The 13,462-nt window shown below is 40.3% G+C and overlaps 1 protein-coding gene across 4 annotated transcripts in view; it reads left to right on the forward strand.

Moving 5' to 3' along the window:
• Positions 1 to 13,462, forward strand: part of Ctnna2 (catenin alpha 2) — a 1,144,480-nt gene that overhangs the window by 871,121 nt on the left and 259,897 nt on the right. The window lies entirely within an intron of this gene.

Consider the following 13,462-nt stretch of genomic DNA (forward strand, 5'->3'; position numbering starts at 1 on the left):
CATGTTGTGGTGATCCCCAACCATAAAATTATTCCATTGCTATTTATTAGCTGTAATTTTGCTACTGGTCTGAATCGTAATGCAAATACCTTTCTGATATGTGACCCAATGGGATCATGACCCATAGGTTGATGATCACTGATTTAAAAAGACTCAACTGATTCTTGAGATGCTCTGAGAACATTGAAAGCCAGGTTCTGACAGGCTATGGGCCTCTTGTAATCCTCATTTCTTGACATCCACTGGTATCAAGAGACCACACAAGTCACCACAGAACACAGGGTGCACACACATGCCTCAAAATAGGCTTATCCTAAAGATCTGCACTCTGATCTTAAGTGGTGCATTTAATATTTGATTTAAAAATAGTTACTTCAGAGTTAGAGAGATAGTTTAGTGGTTACAAGTACCTATTGCTCTGGCAGGACGCAGGCTCAGTTCCCAGCACCTACAGGGCTACACACAGCCATCTGTAACTCTGATTTCAGGGGAAGCTGATGATGTCCACTTCTGGCCTGTCCAGTTACCAGGAACACACGTGACACAGACATACACAGAGGCAAAATAACCACACACATGAAATACAATAAAGATTTTTTTAAAAATTATTTTTAAGTATGCATGAATGTGGACTGTTTTATTTCATAATTGTGAGATAAGCTCTCATCATATGGCTCTGACAGGCTTAGGACTCACTACATAGAGCAGACTGCTCTTGAATTTAGAGTTCAGTTTTCCTCTGCTTCCCCAGGGCTGGCACTAAAAGTGTGCTTTAACCTAGCTTGCTGTGTAAATATTGTATGTTATACACACTCCCCATTATACCTCTTTTATTATCTCCTTTTTTGCCCCTTGCTAGTTTCATCAGTCCCCTTTGCCCTCCTAGATAATTTTATTTGTACTTTCCCCTCCCCTCTTTGTCATACACACACACTATTTTGTGTATGTACATAAAATCTAGGAGCAACTAATGAGAAAGAGCATGATATTTTTCTTTCTGAGACTGACTCAATTCACTTAGTATGATTATCTCCTGTTTCATCCGTCACTGGAACCATTCTGATGTTTCCTCATGATTCACTCTACTTTGTTTTGTACTGTGCTCTATCTAAAAGAGACTATACCCCTTATTTTTATCTTCCTGACACCTACACGTTGAGTCTCACCTAACAGCCATCTATACCCTCTGGTGGCTTTCGCATATGGCCATCTTCATCACTAATCTGATCGCGTTAGTCAACCATAAGGAGTTACTGCTGAAGACAGCACCTGCCATGCGTTCTACAACTGTAGAAAGACTAGATTTGTGCAGCTGCATCTACCATTCCCTTCTGGAGCACACCAAGCAGAGTTAGGATCATCAAGGAGCCAGTGCAGGCGTGGCTGCGGAGAGTCCTAGATGGGCTTGAAATTAGAACACAGCTGCTGCACTGGTTTCTCTTCTCAACTAAAGTAGTTGCTGGGACCAACTGCTTTACAGGGAGAAATTTAAAAGAGGAGACATTTATTTTGGCTTCTGTTTGGAAGGTACATAATGCATCATGGTACAGAGGTAAAGATTTTGGAGTGTGAAGCTGCTTGATTATGTCTGGAGGGATCAGGAAGCAGAGAGGGCATAGAAAGGAGAGTGGGTTGGAAACTTAAAACTGCACCCCCACAGAGACTCATTTTCTCAACCAAGAATCCACTTCCTAAGGATTTATATGTAACACCTGAGAACAGCATCAGCTGCTGAGGGTCAAGCATAGAAGCAATTGGGTCTGGGAGTGACTAATTTTTTTTGTCTGTTTTCTTGAAAATAGATTCCCCCTCACATACTATATCTATTCCCCTCCCTCTACTCCTCCCAGACCCTCCTCCCCTGTCCTCCTTTCTACAAAAAATCCATTTTTGTTCTTCATTAAAAACAAATCGATTTCTTAGAGATAATAATAATAAAACAAAATAAAATATAAGAGGAAGCAAAACCTAACACATCAGAAGTAGACAAAACAAACAAAAAGAAAAGAGTCCAAGAGAAAGCATAAGAAGCAGAGATCCACTCTTTCGCACACTCAAGAATTTTATAAAATACTAATCTTGAACCCTTAATATAAATGCAGAGGACCTGGAACAGACCGGTGTGGGTTCACTGCTGGCTGCTTCAGGCTCTGTGAGTTCATATGAGCTTTGATCATTTTTATTTAGAGGACCTTGTTTTCCTGGTGTCTTTCATCTCCTATGGCCCTTACACCCTTTCTGTCCCCCCTCCGAAGGGTTTCCCTGAGCCCTAAAGGGAGGGATTTGATGGAGCCATGCCCTTTATGGTTGAGTGTCCTAAGGATTATGAAACACATTTTACATTACACTTGCATTTACATGCAAATCACAGCACTACAGTTCTACTTGGGTGCTTTTGGGATGTCACCTGGATGTTCCAGGAAAGAAGTTATGCTTCAAATAATATCCCCCACAAGACAGAACTCGGACTTCTGAAATCTGAAGACTTTGATTTGCCAGTTAAAAGAATCTTTTAAGGACAACATTTCCTTTTGGTTGTTGTTTTTCTTTGAAATAAGGCAGAAAAAAAGATTGTCCCATTGTGTGTTAGTAATACCAAAGAGAGATGGGCAGTTCTGCCTAACTTGTGCTCTAAGATCAGCTCTCCATGTCCTACCTAATATGAGATGATGTCACTAATAGGAACTAGAAAGTTAATTTAAAAAAAAAAAAAACAAACATTGGCTCATAATGGATGTCTCGACTCTGTCTCTAAGGTTGTTGCATGACTTTAGATACTTGTTTGGTGGCCACCCCTCTTCTCTCTTGCTTTGAGACAGTTTCACTCATAGTCCAGGCTAGCTTTGAAGTCTCAGCAATCCTTTTCTGTCAGCTTCTGAGCGTTAAGATTATAGGTGTCAGTCATCAAGCCTGGCTCTGGCGTTACCATCTCTTGATCTTCTCTTCATATGAAGTGAGGAGCCAAACTCAGTCTGGAGGCTCTCTTTGAGCTACATGAAATTGTGTGAATTCAAGGAAAGTATTCATTCATGTCTTGTCCCAGAGGTCCCAAGGGATAGTAATCAGATTTTAGAAGCATGGACAGCGTCTCCAGGGGTTGCCTTTTCTTAGCCTAGGGAGCAAGCTATCAACATGTGCTCCTACCTCTCTGCTTTATTGGCTCTAATAAAGATATTGGCTCTTTAGTTGTCTCTACACAGAGACCTAGAGGTTATCTCCTCCCCCTACCCCTCCCACCACTCCATCACCACTTTATTAAGAAGTTGTGGTAAGGGAATTCCCAGAGTTGTCTTTTAGCAGAAGAGAATGGTAGAATTTGAACGACGCTGAAATAAGCCTCCTGGAGAGCTGCATTCAGAGTGGTAGGCAAAGCAACCTTGTTTCTATGCCTGTCAGTTTTTGCTTCCCTCACATTTACAGGAATGAGGATAACAGGATTGTTTCATGGTATTAAGACACAGCAGTAATAGCATAATACCCCACCACATCTGTGGATTTGGTTCAAACACCTTTCTCTTTCTTAATCTGTCTTTCTTGGACTAAAATGGTCCCCATCTGTCAGTTCCGTGGCTACCCATATGTTGGGATATTTTTGTCTTCCCATCCTTTCTGTCTCTCTACGTTTACCTGTATGGCACAAAACATTCACTGATCTAAATTGAAACTCAGTTTGGATGGAATATGCAGTGACTAATTTGCCTGGCTTAGCTGAGCTCCCCCACCCCTTAGATTGGGCAGTGAGGGGCTGGAGGTCTGGTTTAGTAGTGAAGAAGGCTTGTAGCTATTTCCAGTATCCATGTCAGGCCACACCCAACCCCTGTAACTCAATCTCTGGGGGATCTGATACCCTTTTCTGCTCTTCATGGGCACCTGTGTATGTATGGTGCACACTCACACAGCCAAACACGCATAAACTCTAAGAAAATGAAATACATCTTAAAAATTAAAAAAATAAAAGATTTACGCAGTTAGTTAATAGGATTGAAGACCATTTCCCTTGATACTGAAGACTATCAAATGTAACAGTATCTGTATGAATATTTTCTGCTGATGAGATGCTTCCCATGGCAGATAAACCTGCCTGGTAACAAATTATAAAGGAGATCCCCCAATGACCCAGGACCATGTCCATGGACACGAGCATTCTGCATTCCTTGTTCCAGGGAACACACCAGAGATGGCTACTCAGGCACAACTTACAGCCAATTAAAAGTCTTCATTCCAGCCACCTGGGACTACACTGCACTATTTCAGACCCAAGTGTAGCCCTGAGCATTTAGACCGAGTGACTTCTAAAGGTAAAAACCACATTCTGGTATCTTGCTCTGGGGCTGCAAGGGGAGGTTTGGACATGCAGAAAGTTTAACAGAAGCTAAGATAAGTTAGGTAGGGTATCTTGGCCTCAGGTCCTAGGACAGAGCTAGGTAATTTTCCAAGGGACTCTCTATCAAGGAGATTAAATTCAAGTTAATCCTGAAATGGCCTCTGCAAAAATGCAAGATAGAGGAAGCTCTGCAATGTCTTGCTCTGTCACACCTTGGTTTTTAGAGAAATCAAATCTGATAGAAAAGGAGGAAATAAAAGGTTGTAGTTAACAATGAGACTTGTCCAACTTACATGGTTTCCCGCTTTTGTCTCTTGCACTTCCTCTCAGCCCTTGGGAAGAGTCCTTTAGAAGGGTGACCCTAGAACCTTCCAAAGTTACACTTACTAAATTAAAACAAATAAAGTCAATCACAATCCTTATCTTAGATGTCCCTAATTAGGGACATGGAGTTAGATTTGTAGACCCTTAAAAAATCGAAAGTCTTCAATAAAATAGATCTTTGTTGAAGTTGAACTTTCAAGCAAATAGGAATCTTCTCATGAGGCTTCATTTCCCAATGAAGCTGAGTCACACACTGTGGAAAGGTCGTAGGAACACAAGGGTGTCACCTTAAACTGACTGGCATAAATTCATCTTGCCATTTAAAATCTGTGACAGTGGGCAATAGTAGAAGAGAATTCTCTTAGGAGTCCTTTGTATGGGCTGAAAAACAGATTTACAGAACAACGACTGTCAACTCTGAGCAGTATGTTCTAATTTTAGAGCTGTGGGCCTAGTGGGTCCCACGTCTGGGCGGATATCCCAGCTGTGATTCTGGAACCTGGAAGCAATGCTTTTGGCTCTCTCCATGTCTGCGTACAGAGACGCCTCATAGTCCATCCTTTATACTCACAGGGGACTGCACCTGCCTGTTGTTCTTTAGTAGACAACCTGTGAATACCTTTCAATCTGTCCTAAGTATACAAGGACACTAGTTCATTCTGGGGATCATTTTGATCTTTTTACTAGTCTTTTACTCAAAATTGATACAAATTAGGATCCAAGGTTTCCCTAATAAGTTGCAACCATACGATTAATGGCTAATCTAGTCATCCTCATTTCTCAAACCAATCAGAAACTTAATTTTGATCATTAGGTTCCCACTTGGTTTAGAGAACAGCTTGCAAGATACAGTTCTTTACTTCCCCCATCTGGCTCTCAGGGATCAAATCAAGGTGTGAGGCTTGGCAGCAAGTGCCTTTACCTCCTCATCTTCTCAAGGGCCAGCTTCTAGGCTTCCACCCTCATGAGCTATGAGAAAGACCTCACAATACAGGGCAGTGGTGTTCAACTTGATAAAAAGCCTCAATTTTACTATTACAATGAAACTTTTTTAGTAACACTGATTCTTGTAAAGGATGCTTTTATACTGAGGTAGTTACTACATGGAGGGTTAATATAGCAAATAATTAAGAGCTCCAAAAGCAAACACATCACATGTGTTAGAGGGTTCACTTATCTCTGAAGACCCTACAATTTTGATAGAGTTTTCTAACTGCCTCTATTGGAACGCTTCCTGATAGAAGACCTCGGGATGACAGTGGCCATCATCACTGGTAGTTTGCAAAGTCACTGTCTGTAGAATGTAACCTGACTTAGCTGACCCATGGACAGACTTTATGATGTGCTGGATCATTCCATGAAATGATCGCATTTAGTCCTGAAACTAGATGAGTGAGGTGGAAAGATGGTCACTGTGCATGTCCATTCTACAGATGACCACATAGAACAAATTAACAGTCATAGATGCATGGAGTGTGTGTGGTATTTCTGACTCAAGCAGCAGTCCGACTCTCACTGTCACCTTGATCATAAGCTTTATCCCATCCCAGTTCTCTATAGGAGAAACACATGCAATGGGACAACCCATACTGTAGCCTACTCTGAGGAAGAGGGAGGAAGACAGAGTGAGAGAGAGATGCCTTATGAGTTTTTTTTTTTCAGTACTGGAGGTTAAACCCAGAGCCCCCAGGCCCATTATTATTATTATTGCTTATAGTGATATTTTATATATGTTTTATAAACAAATATAAACAAAGCTTGCCTAAAGACCAGAAGGTAAAACTAAGCCAAGGTCAGACAGGGGTGTAACACACCTTTAATCCAAGGATTTGGAAGGCAGAGGAAAATGGATCTCTGTGAGTTCAAGGTCACCCTGGGTTACACAAGATCAATGCAGAAACAGATCCAGGTGGTGGTAGCACACACCTTCAATCCCAGTACTAGGGAGTCTCATGCCTTTAATCCCAGCACTGGAGAGGAATATAAGGCAGGATGTGACCGGACCTCGTTTTCCTTCAATATGAGGAATTTTTAGAGGTAAGAGCTCTATAGTGGCTTAGTTTTACCTTCTGGTCTTTAGGCAAGCTTTAGTTACAAAACATGAATAAAATATCACTATAATAGCTACTATTACTGTTACTATTACTAGTTTTTATTTAAAGGTGTTACCCCAACTGACTTTGAACTTCCTGTGTAACCTAGACTGCCCTTGAACTTTTGATCATCGAACTTTTGTCTCCAACATAACTGGTATAGGAGCCTATGTTACTAAGCCCAGCTGCCCTGTGGTTTTCAACAGCACCTCCATCACAGGAGGGTTTGTGGTGACAGAAAACTATAGACAGAAAATAAGAAATCTGTGTTAGCTGTCAAAAGCTGGTTCTTTCCTACTTCCTCCCCTGGGTTTAGCACGATGACTCACTGTAACCTCTTGAAAAGGTGCTGTTCGGTTTAGGTGCCTAGCTTTTGATTTGTGAATTACAGATATTCAAAGCATTTACAGTAAACAGGAATGTTAAAGCATTCAGTTCTTTTTCTCACATCTCCTTTAGTGGGGGCAATTATTTTTAGGTTCATTGTCAATAAACATTTGAAAATTATTTCTGGATCTAAGTGTGTTTTTCTTCCTACAGAGATAGATGTCTAAGGCTACAGCAACAAGACATGCTGGCTCCATGATTCTTTCTGAATGCTAAAGATTGTGATTTTGTGCTGAGACCCTGTCAAACCTAAGAATCCCCAGGGATTTGGTCCTTAGGTCAGAATCTTAGCTCACTGTGGACGCATGGAGATCAGAAAGGAGCATACAGTAAAAGAGATGTGGAGTAGAAAAATAAGCAATACAGGCATAACTAAGCACCGGAAACCAGAATGATAAAGGGTGAGAAAACAGCAGGATAGATATGAGGTTTCAATATCATAGACACAGGTCATGTGGGAGGAACTCTTCATTAAGAAACAGTTATTCTAGCCACTCTTTCATTGGGAAAACTATGGTAAATGATTCCTAAACATTAGCACACCAAATACTTTCTTTTGTTTTTTGACACAAGCTCTTATTATATTATCGAGGGCCTTGAGTACCAGCCTCAGTACCTCTTCAAGGCTCAGAATTGGATGTCTATGACAGGTGAGGATCAAAATGGGTCAAAAGATCAAGTAAAATACGTTACCTCCACATGTTCTTTATTTTTCGTGGAGGAGCAAAAATGAAGTGAAGGGGCACAGAGAAGAAAAATAAGGGAAAGAAAGAAGGAGAGTAAGGATTAGAAGTAGAAGAAGAAGTAGCACCGAGAAGAATAAAGAAAAGAAAGAGGAAGGAGAGTAAGGGGAAGAATCAGAAGATGAAAAAGTATCAAGGAGAAGAATAAGAATAAGGAGAAGAATAATTTGTGATCTCCATGAGGTTCCTAGTTTTTACAGACATAGTTTGAAAATTCCATAAGTGAGGACAATGATAATATGCATATCAAAATTATAAAAAAGCCCAGGAAGAACCTGACAAAGCTGTGCTCCAGAACAGGTGACAGCACCCAGGAAAGATCCAGCATTCAAGGGGAAATACCTGACATTCCAAACCATTAGATAAAGTTACTAAGTATCCCTGAAACCTCGATTCACCCATTCTCCTCATCTAATCTCTTTTGTGATAACCAGCTCTGAGGACAACCCTGATTTGTTTGTTAGCAAAGGTGGAGCATGCTGCCTTCCTGCTCAGTTCCTGTCTTTTATAGAAACTTCTATATGGTCTGTTAGCAGGTAATTTTGTAGGATTGACTCTATGCAAATTTGACTGTTAGAACAAAAAGTAAATGTTGTAGCTCTAAGGCCTCATGGTGTGGGGGATTGAAGCAAGTTTGTTCTGTTGCCATGCAGGAAAAATTACACTCTGAGGTCCTTTTGGGAATGAATTCCATTTTGTAGGGAAGAATCATAGCTTCACAAGGTTTTTATAGATATGACAGTGACTTTTCCAAAAGACAAGTGTTCCCGCAGCTCTGCAAAATGGGTGCCCCATAAGTCATACTGTGGATCTGCCTTTATGAATCTGTCAGCTGTACATTTACTGTAAAGTCTTGTTGGCTCCAACAGTATGTAGCACAGCCCAACATTGAATTGTCAATCTTTCTGCCTCAGGCTCAGGAGTGCTAGATTGTAGACACATACCCTTATAATCCACCACACATATGGTATCTCCAAGTCTAGGATATGTGATCAAATCAATTGGAACTAGCTTTTTACATACTGTGTAGGCAACTGTAGTGATATTTTATGTTTTATGTATAAAACTTGCCTGAAGACCAGAAGGTAAAACTAAGTCACTAGAGAACTCTTACCTCTAAGAAATAATCAGACTGAAGGAGAATGAGTCCCTGTCTCATACCATTTTATATATATCTCTAGTGAATCCCATTTTATACATCTCTCTAGTGCTGGGATTAAAGGTGTTTGACTCCCTAGTACTGGGGTTGAAGGTGTAAGCCACCATCACCTGGATCTGTTCCTACATTGATCTTGTATAGCCTAAAGTGACCTTGAACTCACAGAGATCCATCTGCCTCTATCTCCCAAATTCTGGGATTAGAGGTGTGTGATATCACTGCCTGACCTCTAGTAGCTTAGTTTTACCTTCTGGTCTCCAGGTAAGCTTTATTTATAAATATAAATAAAATATCACTATAGGCAAGTCCTCAGCAAGTGCTGTCCCCTTCATGAGGTAACCATGAGATTCTACAGAAGGTAAATGTCTTAGGTCTAGCCGAACACCACCTTAGCTCTTCTCTCCTTAACTAGTCTTGATCTGCTGAAAAGTCCAGCATCCTGACCCATGGTCATTACTCTAATAGCACACACTGCTGAGAGGAGAGGGGTTGCATATGCACGGCTAGGAAAACTTTGTGAAGTGGGACTTCAGCAGCTGAGTAGATCTGTTCTGCTAATTCCTGAAGTTGAGGTGAGATGGGAAGGGGAAGTGATCAGAGCAGTCAATAAATCCAAATCACAGTGTAGAAGATGCCTGTTTGGTCTAACCTCCAGCACTTGCTCCTGTTTAGACAGGAATGTTGGTACAGTTCCTAAATTGTTCATTTAGCAGGTGCTGCTGTGAGCACTTTAACTAGAAGTTTCTGTTCCTGGGCTTACTTTACACATTCACCTAAAGAGTAAGTAGTGTGCTCCATTGTGGGGGATTTTGATTTCACCAAAGTGGTGCTGAGGCTGGCTCTACCTGGAATCCTAGTACTAGGAAGACAAATCAGGGAGGGTTGTTGAACTTGAGGGCAGTTTGGGCTATGCACTGAGACCAGGACTAAAACAAATAAACAAAAAACCAAAACTGTGTCACAACACTCATTCCCTGTTTCTTCAGATGTTCTAATTTTTTAAAAAACATCTTTCTTGTCTATCATCTATCTATCTATCTATCTATCTATCTATCTATCTATCTATCTATCTATCTATCTATCTGGTGTGTGTATGTGTGAGAGAGAGAGAGAGAGAGAGACATAGAGACATAGAGACAGAAAGAGACAGAAAGACAGAGACAGATGGGAGGAGCAGGCATACATGTGTCACAGGTTTTGATGGTCAGAAGACAGCTTTCAGGAGCTGGTTCTCTCCTATCATTTGCATCACGGGGATTGAACTTGGGTAGTCAGACTTGACAGCAAGTACCTTCACCTATAGAGTTGTCTCACTGGCCTACGGTGTTCTCAGTCTTGAATCCATTTTTTAAAAATTATTTATTTGTATTTTATGTGCATTAGTGTTTTGCCTGCATGTATGTCTGTGTAAGGATATCAGATCTCCTTGGACAGGCATTACATACAGTGGGTATCAATTGAACCCCAGTCCTCTAGAAGAATGGCCAATGCTCTTAATCACTGAGCCATCTCTCCAGCCCCTCAGCCTTGAATTCTGCTGCATTTGAATCTGATAGTGCGTTTCAGACGTCCCTGAACCCTGTTCGTTAATGTAGCTGAGGATGTGTCAAGACTTTGGACATTCATCACACCTCCTGTTCTCTACCAGACATTTTCATTCAAGAAGCAATACTTGTTTCTTATAAGGAAGAGACCTTGTTTAAGGCTTGTATGATACAGAAAAAAACATGTGGGGTCTTCCAACACATTCACTATAGAATATTTTACCTTTGATCACCAAAATAGTTTTTTTTTTCTATCCAATTGACCACTTCACTAACATGAACTTGTAACCTTCAATTAAATACCTAACGAGAACGTCGGGCTTTACAGTTTAAGGGCTCAGTTCTACAAGGTGACACCAATTTTACATGCTTGTTGGTACTAGGTGGTCATCAGTGGTCCTGCCTCCTCAGCCAACTAAATGAGTTTTGATTAATTTATCAGATTGACTTCTGGATCTCAGGGACACACTTACTTGTATTAGGAGTATTATAAAGAGCCTTGTGGGGACAGAGATGAAAAGACACATTGGCAGACGTCTCTTGGGACGTTCGCAATTGGACTGTGCTATGTGCTTCCTCCTATTGTGCTATAACCCATGAGCCTACACATGGTTAAACTAAAAGTTTTCTGAATGCCATTCTGAATGCTGTTCTTTCAAGTTCTTGGCGTGGTTTTGTTACAAAGTCCTGATTGATTAAATCACTAGTCATCGGTAATCAGCTCAACCTTTGGCCTTTCTCAATTCCCCAGAGATTGAAGGTTGGATGAAAGCTGCAGGTTCTATCCCTGTAGTCACCTGGCTATTTTCCCTGGCAACCATTCTCTTCCTGAGGTCCCACCAAGTGCCATCTCATTAGAGCAAAGGATGCGTCCCTTGCTTAGGAAATTCCAAGAGGCTTAAGAACTGTTTTTAGGTGTAATTAGCCAGGAAATTACACAGGTCTCAGAATTTCTGTGTCAGAGATGAAATATTAAGACAAATTTCTAGCTAGTACTCTCTTCTGTGAGGATCATCTGTATTATGAAGTAGGGTAGATATACAGATTTTTATCTGTTTTATAAGCCTTTTACCCCCTTGGACTAGATTATGAACAAATAGTCTTACTGCTCATGGGCCCCTTATTATAGGAGTAAACAGACAGAATGCTTTCTTTGAAAATTTAGAAATGGTGTTTTTACTTGTGTGTGTGTGTGTGTGTGTGTATGTGTGTGTGTGCGTGCGTTCCTATGTACATCACTACATGTGTGTGAAAGCCAGAGGACAACTTGAGAAAGTCGGTTGGTTCTCTTTTCCACTTGTGGATAAGATGTTGATGTTCTATCTCAGGTCATCAGGCTTGGTAGGCAGCTTCTTACAGATGAGCCATCTGTCAGACTTCAGTCTGTGTTTTCTAAGGAGGAGAGCTACAACTAGGGTAAAATGTGAGACAAACACTAAATGTTAAGGCACACATTATCAACAAAACTCAGGAGTCCTACAAGAGGCAAGATTTTATGTACCATTTTAGGAAATCAAGGTTAGTGAAAAAAATCACCATGAGAGGCTAGAGATAAATGACCCAATTAAGAAAGTGCTTGCCTTTTAAGCCAAAGGCCTTAGTTCAGTCCCCAGCAAAGTCATAAAGAGTCAAGCATGATATTCAACAAATGGTGCTGACATAACTGGATATTAACATGTAGATGAATGAAAATAGATCCTTATCTATTGTCATGCACAAAACTCAAGTCCAAATGGATCAAAGTCCACAACATGAAACCAACGAGACTGAACCCCATAGAAGAGAAAGTGGAAAGTATATTTGAACATATTGGCACAGGAAACCACTTCCCAAATATAACCCCAGTAGCACTGACATTGAGAGAAACAATTAATAAATGGGACCTCCTGAAACTGAGAAACTTCTGTAAAGGAAATGACAAGGTCAACAAGACAAAATGACAACATACAGAATGGGAAAAGATCTTCACTAATCCACATCAGATGGGGGCTGATCTCTAAAATATACAAAGAACTCATCAAAAGAACAAATAATTCAACAAAAATGGAGTACAGACCTAAGCAGAGAACTCTCAACAGAGGAATCTAAAATGGCTGAAAGACACTTAAAGAAATGTTCAACCTCCTTAGCCATCAGAAAAATGCAAATCAAAACAACTCTGAGATTCCATCTTACACCCATAAGAATGGCCAAGATATATATATATAAAACAAAACAAAACAAAAAAAAAAACCCTGATGACAACTTATGCTGGAGAGGATGTGGGGTAAAGAGAACACTCCTGCAATGCTGGTGGGAGTGCAAACTGGTACAGCCACTTTGTAAATAAGTATGGTGATTACTCCGATAATTAGGTATAAAGGTTAGTGGGAGACATCAACACCCCATTCTCACCAATGGACAGGTCTGTCAGACAAAAAAATAACAAAAAATAAGCGAACTAACAGATGTAATGACTCAAATGGACTTAACAGGCATCTATAGAACATTCCATCCAAACATAAAAGAATATACTTCCTCCCAGGACCTCATGGAACCTTCTCAAAAATTGACCACATGCTACGTAACAAAGCAAACCTCAAAAGATACAAAAAATTGAAATAATTTCATGTATCTTATCAGATCACCATGGTTTAAAATTAGAATTCAACAGCAACACTAATTCCAGAAAGCCCACAAACACATGGAAATTAAACAATGCTCACCTGAAGGGTCAAGGAAGAAATTAAAGACTTCCTAAAATTCAATGAAAATGAATGTATGCACAACATACCCAAATTTATGGAACACAAAGAAAGCAGTGTTAAGACAAAATTTCATAGCACTAAATGCCTACATAAAGAAGCTGGAAAAATTTCACAACAGTGAGTTAACAGAATATCTGAAAA

The sequence above is a fragment of the Chionomys nivalis genome, chromosome 1 (genome assembly GCF_950005125.1).
Source record: "Chionomys nivalis chromosome 1, mChiNiv1.1, whole genome shotgun sequence".
Taxonomy (NCBI): domain Eukaryota; kingdom Metazoa; phylum Chordata; class Mammalia; order Rodentia; family Cricetidae; genus Chionomys; species Chionomys nivalis.